The following is a 10702-nucleotide window of genomic DNA, read 5'->3' on the forward strand; positions in this document are numbered from 1 at the left end:
TAGCTTGGGCCCATGCGGGTACCCATGGCTACCCCCTTTGTCTGTAGGAAGTGGGAGGAATTGAAAGAGAAGTTGTTGAGGGTGAGGACGAGTTCACCTAAGCGGATGAGGGTGTCTGTGGAGGGGGACTGGTCGGGCCTGCGGGACAGGAAGAAGCGGAGAGCCTTTAGGCCATCTGCATGGGGAATGCAGGTGTAGAGGGACTGGACATCCATGGTAAAGATGAGGTGTTGCGACCGGGGAATTCGAAGTTGTGGAGGAGGTGGAGGGCGTGGGTGGTGTCACGGACATAGGTAGGGAGTTCCTGGACCAAGGGGGAGAAAATGGAGTCCAGATAGTTGGAGATAAGTTCGGTGGGGCAGGCGCAGGCGGAGACAATGGGTCGACCAGGGCATTCAGGTTTGTGGATTTTGCGAAGGAGATAGAAGCGGGCAGTGCAGGGTTGGGGAACGATGAGGTTGGAGGCCGTGGGTGGGAGGTCACCTGAGGTGATGAGGTTGTGGATGGTTTGGGAGATGATGGCTTGGTGCTCAGGGGTGGGGTCATGATCAAGGGGGCGGTAGGAGGAGGTGTCGGAGAGTTGGCGTCTGGCCTTGGCGATGTTGAGGTCAGTGCGCCATACTACAACTGCGCCTCCCTTGTCCGCGGGTTTTATGGTGAGGTTGGGATTGGAGTGGAGGGAGCGGAGGGCTGCACGTTCTGCGGGGGAGAGGCTGGAGTGGGTGAGAGGGGTGGAGAGGTTGAGGCGATTGATGTCTCGACAGCAGTTGGAGATGAAGAGGTCAAGGGAGGGTAGGAGGCCTTGGGGTGGTGTACAGGAGGAGGGGGTATGTTGGAAGCGGGAGAAGGGGTCACTATTTGAAGGAGACAACAAGGTGCAGGGCTGGATGAACACAGCAGGCCAAGCAGCATCATAGGAGCAGAGAGGCTGACGTTTCGGGCCTCGACCCTTCATCAGAAAAGGGGGAGGGGAAGGGGGTTTTGAAATAAATAGGGAGAGAGTGGGAGGCGGATAGAAGAGGGATAGAGGAGAGGATAGGTGGAGAGGAAACAAACAGGTCGAAGAGGCGGGGATGGGGCCAGGAAAGGTCATTTGAAGGAGGTGGTTCCACAGATATTCCCATTCTTAATGATTTGGAAGGGCTCAGTACATCATTGCAAAAAACAAGACTGAAGTATTTGCAACCATTTTCAGCCAGAAGCGCTGAGTGAATATGCAACTCGGCTTCCACTCGAGATTCCCAGCATCACTGATGCCATTCTTCAGTTAATTCAATTCATTCCACGTGACCTCAAGAAAGAATTGAAAGCAACAGATGCAGCATAGACCAAGGCCTGACAACATCCTTGCTACAGAGTACAGAATAGTGCTATAGAGATTTAGCAGCATCCTTAGCAAAACTGTTTCAACACAATTACAGCTCTGAGATCTACGCAGCAAAAATGGAAACTTCCTCAGATATGCCCTGTCCTGCACAAAAAGCAGCACACCTCAGTCCAGCTAATTTCCATTTCATTGCTCTAACTATCCCCACTGGGCACAGATCATCAGTGATGTTATATTCGCCATACACCATTGAGCACAGCTCAACAGAATTCAAAATACTCAACATCATCCAGGACAAAGCAGCCTGCTTGACTGCCACCTCATTGAGCACCTTAACCATTCATCCCTCCACCATTGCAGTAGTATGCACCAAGTTAAAAAAATACACTGCAATACCTTATCAAGGCTCCTTCGACACAAGCTTGCCAGAGCCTAGCATCTAAAATGAGAAGGGCAGTCAATGTATGGGAACACCACAATCTGATCGTTCCCTTCCAAGTCACACACCATCCTAACCTGTAACTACATCACCGTTCCTTCATAGTTGCTGCATCCAAATCCTGGAACTTCCTCGCAAAACAGCATTGTGGTTCTACCAACATCTCATGAACTGCAACGGTTCAAGAAGATGGCTCCACCATCTTTCCAAGCAACAACATTCAATAAATGTCTTGCTGACCTTACCAACAATACCTACAAACTATGGCAGATTTTTAAAAAATTGAATTTCTATTCCTTTTCTTTTACCCCCAAAACAATACATGTTTGGAAAGAAATCTAACAGCCAACTATAACTTACAATAAAATGATTGTCTTGCAATTCAAACTTGAACAGCTTTGTTGTATATCCTCGCTTACTTTTAAAGTGCTTATCAAGCAATCTGTTTTGCAATAGCATCAATCCATTTTCTATCCAGTGGGGGAAGAGTGAATATATAAAAACTACGTACAAAAGATCTCTTATAAAAAAAACGCAATATTTTACACTCAACTAAAAAACAAAATGTGCCAACAAGAAGAGTATTTTCCCAAAGTACAATATATATATATTTTGTTACTGTAAGGCAAAAGTCATTTTATCTTCACATTTCAATTAAATAATTAAAACCATACTGATTTTAATCTTTAATAGCAGTTATTTTACATTTTAACCCAAGTTCTATAAACGTCAAAAATATGTATAGGAAGGCATATGAAATAGAACTGTTATTATTAATTAGGAATAGAAAAAAAGACACCAATACACTATCTAGAATCAAGGTTCAGCAAACATGCCTAATTTTTAAACTTCATTTCAATTACAAAGAAAATCTAAAACAGACTTAGAATAATATACAATACTGTCAATTTTTAAAAAAATCAAAAGCAGCTGACAGGATTCCAGAACCTCACAATCAGGAAAGATTAATTTTGGTGCATGTGAAATTCTGGAATATTAATACATAAGTTTTCTCTCAGCAGGCAGTAATTAAGAGTAAAGAAAATCAAATGAGTACATGAATAACACTGCGTGGCAGTGGATCCACACGTGCAAATTTCACAATCATACAGAGTCAGGACATAGCACAAAGTAGTACCAAGTGATGACAGACAACATCCTGCTTGTCCCAACCAATTCAACATCCAGTTGACCTTTATGTTGGGTTCACCCTCACCGTATAGAAGGCAGGACATCTTTGACAAAACTAGTGTCAGAATTCATTTCCTCCTATCCATGCCCCCTCTGTCAGCATCAAGTATGGTTTGTGATTTCTGAGTTCCACCCAGGTAGACTCTGATAGGAGTTCAAAATCTGGGCTGGGATCTAGCATTTCCGAGTCCTGTTCTTTTTATTCTTAATGCTGCAAACACAGCCAATATACACCATTAATAAGCAACTGACCTCGTGAAAATTTAGGGGTCAGTATTTTTCCAAGCAGGAATCAAAACCTTGAAGACACACAAACTTATAAATTGAATGACATACAGCAAAAATATTAAAATATTTAGGTGACTTGCCTGATCACATCCAGCATTCACCAACTCTTGTAGCATTTGTCTGTTTACTTCAACACTGGCAGATGAACCAGACTCATTTGCGAATGGCATCAGAGAGTTTCTGATTTCTCGGAGAGCTTTCTGATGAGGCCCAAATTTTGGGACAGGTCGCATTTGTTGTTGTCTGGTAGCATCCTTTGCAACTATGGCTTTCAGGTCTAGCGGGGTTTCATTGTTGGAGCCAACATTTAAAGCCTGGCCTGAAGGTTTATGAGGTTGTTTCAACCCCTCCCGAATTTCCTGCAGTCTCTGACGGCTGTTTCCAGTATATGAAGTGGCTGGAAAGGTCTTTGGCCTCATCACAAAAGCAACTTTTGTTTATCATAAATAAGCTGTCTTTGGGTTTCAGGCACTGCAAAGATTTTCAATCCTTGTGGTTTTATTATTTTTACTGATGCTTGTGGTCCTTAAGTTTGTTTCAACATAAAATCTACTTTGCTTCCATTCTTATGGGCAAGCTTATCTGAAATGTAGAAGAAGTCTCAATAAGATTGTGATGACAACAAACACTTACATTTAAATTGCATCCTTAATAAGCTATCCTAAGGTACATCAAAAGACAGTTATAAAAGAACCTCATATGGTGATATTAGGCTAGACATCACAAGCTTGGCCAAAGAGCTCGACTTTAAATGTGCATTAATGTAAGGGAGGAAAAAGCAGAAAGTCAAGGGAATTTTAGGTAAGAAATTCTGAAGCTTAGGATGTTGGCAGCTGAAGACACAGCAAACAATAGTTGAGCATTTCAAATAGGGGATGCTCTACAGACCAGAATTCAATGAGCACAGATTCCTTGTGATAATAAAACCAAGAACTCAGGATGCTGGAAATCAGAAACAAAAACAGAAATTGTTGTAGAAACTCAGCAGTTCTGGTAGCATCTGTGGAGGCAGTAACAGGGTTGATATTTTGAGTCCAAAATTACTCTTTTTCAAAACAGAGATAAAAATAGCTACAAAAACAAAGTTGCTGGAAAAGGTCAGTAGGTCTGGCAGTATCTGTGAAGGAAAAAACAGAGTTAACATTTCGGGTCTGGTGACCCTTCCTCAGAACTGAGCTCTTTTTTTACTTCCCACCCAAATCCTTTTAGTTCTCGGTTGTATTTTCTACCTGTCACAAGCATTTTTGTTTTTATTTCCTTTGTCATCCAGGGAGCTCTGGATTTATTTGCCTTACCTTTCCCTTTAGAGCCAATATACTTTGATTGTATCCAAACCATCTCCTCTTTAACAGGTAGCCCAATGCTCCATTACTGCTCTTCCTATCAATCTTTCATGCCCAGCTCCACTCCTGCCCCACTGAAGTCCACTCTCTGCTGATTAATTTTTCTTTCTGTGAATTGACCATTGCATGGTTTAGGATAATCGCGGAGAATGACAATGATCACTATCTCCTAAATGTTCCTCCACTGGCATTTGCTCCATTTGGCTCTCCTTATTCCCAAAAGCCAGATCCAACAATGCATCCTTTCTTGTTGGTCTGAACACATACTGTTTTCGGAAATTCACTTGAACATTATCCATGAACATTTGCTCCTTGCTGTCCCTTTGATTACCCAAACACTGAATGGGATATTGGTAGTGTAAGTCCTCTATTATAAACTACTCAAAAGGTAGGCATTTCTGTAATTTCCCTGCAGATTCGTCCTTCTACATCCTTCTCACTACTTGGTAATCTATAGACTACACTGAGCAATGTAATTGGACCCGCTTTGTTCCTTAGCTTCAGTAAAGTTGATTCTGTCTTTATAGCCTCTGAGACATCCTCTTTCTCCAGCACTGCAATGCTTTCCTTCACCAATATTCTCCACCTCATTTCTTTCCTGATTTTTCTGAACATCTTGTACTCAGAAATACTTAACAAAAAGTCCTAGCCTTCCTTGAGCCAAGTCTCTGTGATCACCATAAACTATTTCCGTATGACAATCTGCACCTGTAACTCTCAGTCGTATTTGTTATACTTCCTGCACTCATACTTGCATAGTAACCCTGATATAGACTTCATTACATTCTGCCTTGCAATGTTTTACTACATGTTAGGGCTAACTGTCTTTCCAAGTATTTTGCGAACACTGGTATTCTTGTGTAAATCTCTCTCTTAATAAGTTTGTTTAAAGCCATCCCTACAGCATTAGCAAAAGAGTCTATGAGGAACACATCCCAGCTCTGTTCAGGTGCACCCGTTGGCTTGTTCAAGTGCTTTGCTCCACAGAAATCCAATGCCCTGCATCCTGCACCATCTTTCCAGGCACAAAGTCATCTATCTTAACCTAGTATTTCCATACTCATTTTCACATGGCACTGGGAGTAATCCAGGGTTTATCACGTTTGGCCATATGACATAGGAGCGGTGGTAGGGCATTTGCCCCATTTGAATCTGCTCTGCCATTCAATGAAACTTTGGCTAATCTGATAATCTTCAACTTCACTTTTCTGCTTTTCCTCACAATCTTTGATTCCTTTACTGATTAAAAATCTGTCTAACTCAGCCTTTAATATGTTTAACAACCCGGCCTCTACAGCCCTCTGTGGTAAACAATTCCACAGATTCATTATCCTCAAAGAAGAAATTCCTCCTCATTTTCTGTCCAAACTCTGCAACTCATACAGTAAGCCTCGCAGCATCCACCTTTTAAATCCCCTTTAAAATCTTGTATATTTCAATAAGGTCACCTCTTATTCTTCCGAACTATAATGGAGGGAGGTCCTGCTTCCTAAATTTCTACCTAACTCTCTAAATTCTGGTTGCAGGACTACATGCCTCTTTCTACCCAAGTCATTGATATCAACATGGGCCATGAGTTCCAACTGTTCACTCTCTAAGGAACAAATGTCCTACAGCTGGTCTGTGACATTTTTGACCCCTGCACCAGTGAGAAAATATACCATCCTGGAGTCACATTTACGGCCACCGAAAACCTATCTGTTTTCCTGTCATTATTACTTCTTTTTCATCCCCCTTCTGGACAACTAAGCCACTTGTGCACTCTGACTGCATTCCCCCGAGGAACCAATGCCCCTGTTAGCTTGCAAAAATGGAAAGTTGATTTGTGTGCAGAACTCTAGGGGACTCTTGCACTACTGCCCATTTTTCATAGATTGCCTGGCAGTCATACTTTCCCTCTAATAAGTCACTTTCCAGCTTAAGTTCCTACTACAGTAATCAACACCTTATTCAGGGAGGAGCAAATTGCTGCAGATGCTGGAATCTGTACTGAAAACAAAAATGCTGAAGATCACAGCAGGTCAGGTAGCATCCACAGAGAGAATGCAAGCTAATGTTTCGAGTCTAGATGACACTTCATCAGACTCTAAACATTAGCTTGTTTTCTATTCATGGATGCTGCCTGACCCGCAGTGATTTCCAGCATCTTTTGTTTTCAGTATCTTATTCAGGAAACAGATTTCATGTGATTGATAGATTACTGCCATTGTCTGGCAGCTTCCTCTTTAACTAGGTTATTTTAACTTACTTAAAAAGCTGTTTGTTCCAGGTCAGAATCTGATTTCTACCCTAAAATTGAACTTGAAAAAAATTAACCAGTTGAATTCCGAGATACACTCAGCTTCTGTGTCCCTTACATTTACTACGAGAGGTAATGATCCAAGAGTAGGAAGAGAAGCCATTACAAGTATTTATGGAACCAGGCATGTGCAAATAAGAAGGGAAATCATTCAGAATATTCTCTGGAAATGATTAGATAGATATGCATGGAATCTGGCTTGTGCAGTTCCCCCTGGGCTGGATGACAATAGGGAGGCATTGGAGGAGGAGGAATTTTTTAAGCATTTTAACAGCTATAGTCAGGTCATGTAGGACAGGAAGGGATAGTTTTCCTTTGTGCAACTGTGCCGCAGTCATTTATGATAACAGAAAAATTACACATGAAATTGCTGGTCCAACAGTCGGTAAATTGCATTCACTTATTTCCTCTTTTGTTGATTAGTTACACATCTATGAATCCAAGGTTTATAGGGGAAAAAAGTTGAAAATTCTGATATTTCGAGAACATTCTGAAATGTATATTTTGACATATTTGTCTAAAGCTATTTCAAAACACTCACATTGAAGATTTTGCAGTATCTTGTTTTATGTTAATAATAATGTTCTAAAAAATTTGTCAGGTAATTACAAAGGAATAAGGGCAGTGCAGATAGAATGGACTGGAGAAGGGATTTAGCAGCAAAGGTGGTTGAGGAACAATTGCAGACGTTCAAGAAATTAGTTCATGGCTCACAGCAAAGACTTTATCCAGTGAGGAAGGTGGATTCATGGAAAGGAATAAGCCAACCACGGCTATCCAAGGAAGTTAAGGATTGATATCAACTTGAAAAGAAATACAATATGGTAAAGATTAGTGGTAAACCAAAGGACTAGGAAAGTTTTAAAAACCAACAAAAGGACAGCCAAAATAATAAATAGGGAGAAAATAAACTGAGGATAAACTTGCAAGTAGCATCATACAGTACAAAAGAGGCCCTTCAGGACATTAAATCTGTACTGTCAAAAGTATACTACTACCTACAATAGTCCCACTTTCCCATACAAGATCCATAGCCTTGAATGTTATTGTATTTCAAGCACTCATCCAAGTAGTTTTTAAAAGGTTGTGAGGTTTCCCGTCTCATTTACCTTGCTAGACAATGCATTCTAGACCAGCACCACCGACTGGGTGAAAAGGTTTTCCTCAAACCCCCTCTAAATCTCCTGCCTTTCACTTTAAAGCTATGCCCCCTTGTTACTGACTCTTCAATTGAGGGGAACAGCTGCTTTTTATTCTGTTCATGCCCGTCAATCTTACATATCTCTATCAGGCTCCCCACAGATCTTCTCTGCTCAAAGTAATAAATATATCAAGACACACAGCAAAAGTTTCTTTAAATATATAAAAAGGGATCCCAGAAGACAAAGTGAAGGTAGACACCTTATACAATAAGGCTGGGGAAATAATAATGGGAAATCAGAAAATGGTGGAGTTGTTGAATAAATACTTTGCATCAATCTTCACAGTAGAAACACTATTCGCATCCCAAAATTACCAAATTTTCAAGAGGCAAAAAGGAGGAGGGTAAAAAATTATAATTTCTATCTCTACCAAAGTATGCTAGGGAAACTAATGGGGCTAAATGACCGATAAGTCCCCCCTGGACCTATTACCTCTGGATATTAAAACAAGGTAGCTACTGTAATCTTCTAGATATCCTTCAATTCTGGAAAAGAAGATTGGAAAATTGTCAATGTAATACCTTTATCTAAATAGTGAAGGAAACAAATAAAAACAACACAGGTAACTATAGACCTGTTATCTTAACATCTGTTATTAGTAAAAAGTTAGGGTCTGTTATAAAGGATGTAATAGCATAGCATTTAGAAATGCATAATAAAATCAAGCAGAGTCAGGCTTTATGAAGGGAAAATCATGTCTGGCAAAATTTTCTAGAATTCTTTGAAGAGGTAACAAGCAGGATAGATACAAGGAAAGCAGTTGATTTAATATATTTGGATTTTCAGAGGGTATTTGTTAAGGTGCCATACATTGACCTAATTAACAAGAGCCTATGGTTTTGAAGGTATTGTATTAGCATGGTTTCAAGGATTCGCTAACTAATAGAAGGCAGAGAGTTGTATAAGAGGGACATTTTCAGGATGGCAACCTGTAACCAGTGGAGTGACACAGGAATCAGTGCTGAGAACACAATTATTTACAAAATATATTCATGACAGGGTGAGAAAAGTGAATGCACTATAGCTAAGTGTGTGGGTGACACAAAAATAAGTGGGAAGGCAAGTGGTCAGGATGACAGAGTCTGCAGAGGGCTATAGATAGGTTAAGTGAGAGGGCAAAAACTTAGCATTCATCACTGCTCCATATATCTATTGAGAACACCACAGCCTGGCTTCACCTGGTCTTCATCAAATGACTACATTGTAGCATTGGAATGCAATCAAATAATAGGATATTCGATAATTAACCTGGGGCAGGCAGACAACTGGTTTAGAATTCAGGGCGGGCAACCACAGGACTGAGGAGGAAGCTGGGTGGGCTAGCCATAATGACTGCGTTGGGGCTCTGGCTCCAGTGTCCAAAGCTAAAAAGTATGAAGTGCGAAAAATCCCTCCAGACCTCACTCCCTTCCTATCCACACCACTACATGTCACTTGATGCATTCATCCAGCACAATGTCAAGGTCTGTCTCTCCATCTACCCATCCATGACCACTCATCCTCCATGCTAACATTTGTCACCACCCCTCCCAAACCTGTCTACCCTGCATTGCAATCTCTTCCCCTCACACCACCCTAATGGCCCTTTACAGTTGAACTTCACGATAACTCAAACCAATTTATGCCCATCCCATCCACCACCTTTGGTCCCTACACCTACCATGACACTCATCAATATCCACTATTGGCATATGTCAGGATCCTTGCAGAGGTGAGACAAATAAAGGTCTAAGTGCATAAAGTGTTCTCAAATCACAAAAATCCATTTCTAACATTTATATTCTTTCAACATAAAAAAACTTTACAATAGCAAACATCAAATGTAAGTGCACAATAAGAGAACAGGTAATGGAATTAATTGATAGTCCCATTTTAGAGTCTATAACCACTTAGAGCTGTCAAACAAACTGAAATGGCAGGCATCCGACTGAAATAATGGATGGTCAAAAAAGTCAATCATGCAGCAGTAATCCAGTAATGAAATCACTCAAACTTATGTCAACAGAGTGAAATAGCAGGCAATTACTACTAAACAAAAACTCCAGGCATTTTTGTTAAAAAAGATTTAAACAGTAGGCCTTTTAAAACCTTAACAGCTTGATAGCTTCCATTGACAGGTTCTCTTGAATAGACCCTTTGACAGATCCTCTTGACATTTTTCACAAGTCTTAAAAAAAAATGCCTAAAATGCTAAAGGGTCATAGAGGTCTACAGCACAGAAGAAGGCCTTTCAGCCCATTGAATCTATGCTGGTCAAAAGCAACCACCTAAGTTTTCTAAGCCTATTTTCCAGCACTTGGCCTATTGTATGCCTTGGCATCACAAGCATACATCTGAATCATTAGGTTTCTATCTGAATGGGGTCATTTCCATAACTGAGCATAATTTGTTAAACTGTGTTTATTTCTATATTTGTTGATTTACTAACATGCTATTTTTGAATGCTGTATCTTAACAAACTAACTCTCACTGCTCAATAAAAACCAAAAGAGCTGTGGAAGCTGCAAATCAGGAACAAAAACAAAGTTGCTGGAAAAGCTCAGCAGGTCTGGCAGCATCGGTGAAGGAAAAAACAGAGTTAACGTTTCGGGTCTGGTGACCCTTCCTCAGAAA

At 40.7% G+C, this 10702-nt stretch overlaps 1 long non-coding RNA gene across 1 annotated transcript in view; it reads right to left on the minus strand.

Annotated features, from left to right (window-relative positions):
• Positions 1 to 2775: 2775 nt before the first annotated feature.
• Positions 2776 to 10702, minus strand: part of LOC125481787 — a 12228-nt gene continuing 4301 nt past the window's right edge. The window contains exon 3 of the long non-coding RNA XR_007261457.1: positions 2776 to 3827. This is a non-coding gene — a long non-coding RNA (uncharacterized LOC125481787). The remainder of the gene's footprint in view (positions 3828 to 10702) is intronic.

This window comes from Rhincodon typus, unplaced genomic scaffold (assembly GCF_021869965.1).
Source record: "Rhincodon typus isolate 14 unplaced genomic scaffold, sRhiTyp1.1 hic_rhity00003565, whole genome shotgun sequence".
NCBI lineage: Eukaryota > Metazoa > Chordata > Chondrichthyes > Orectolobiformes > Rhincodontidae > Rhincodon > Rhincodon typus.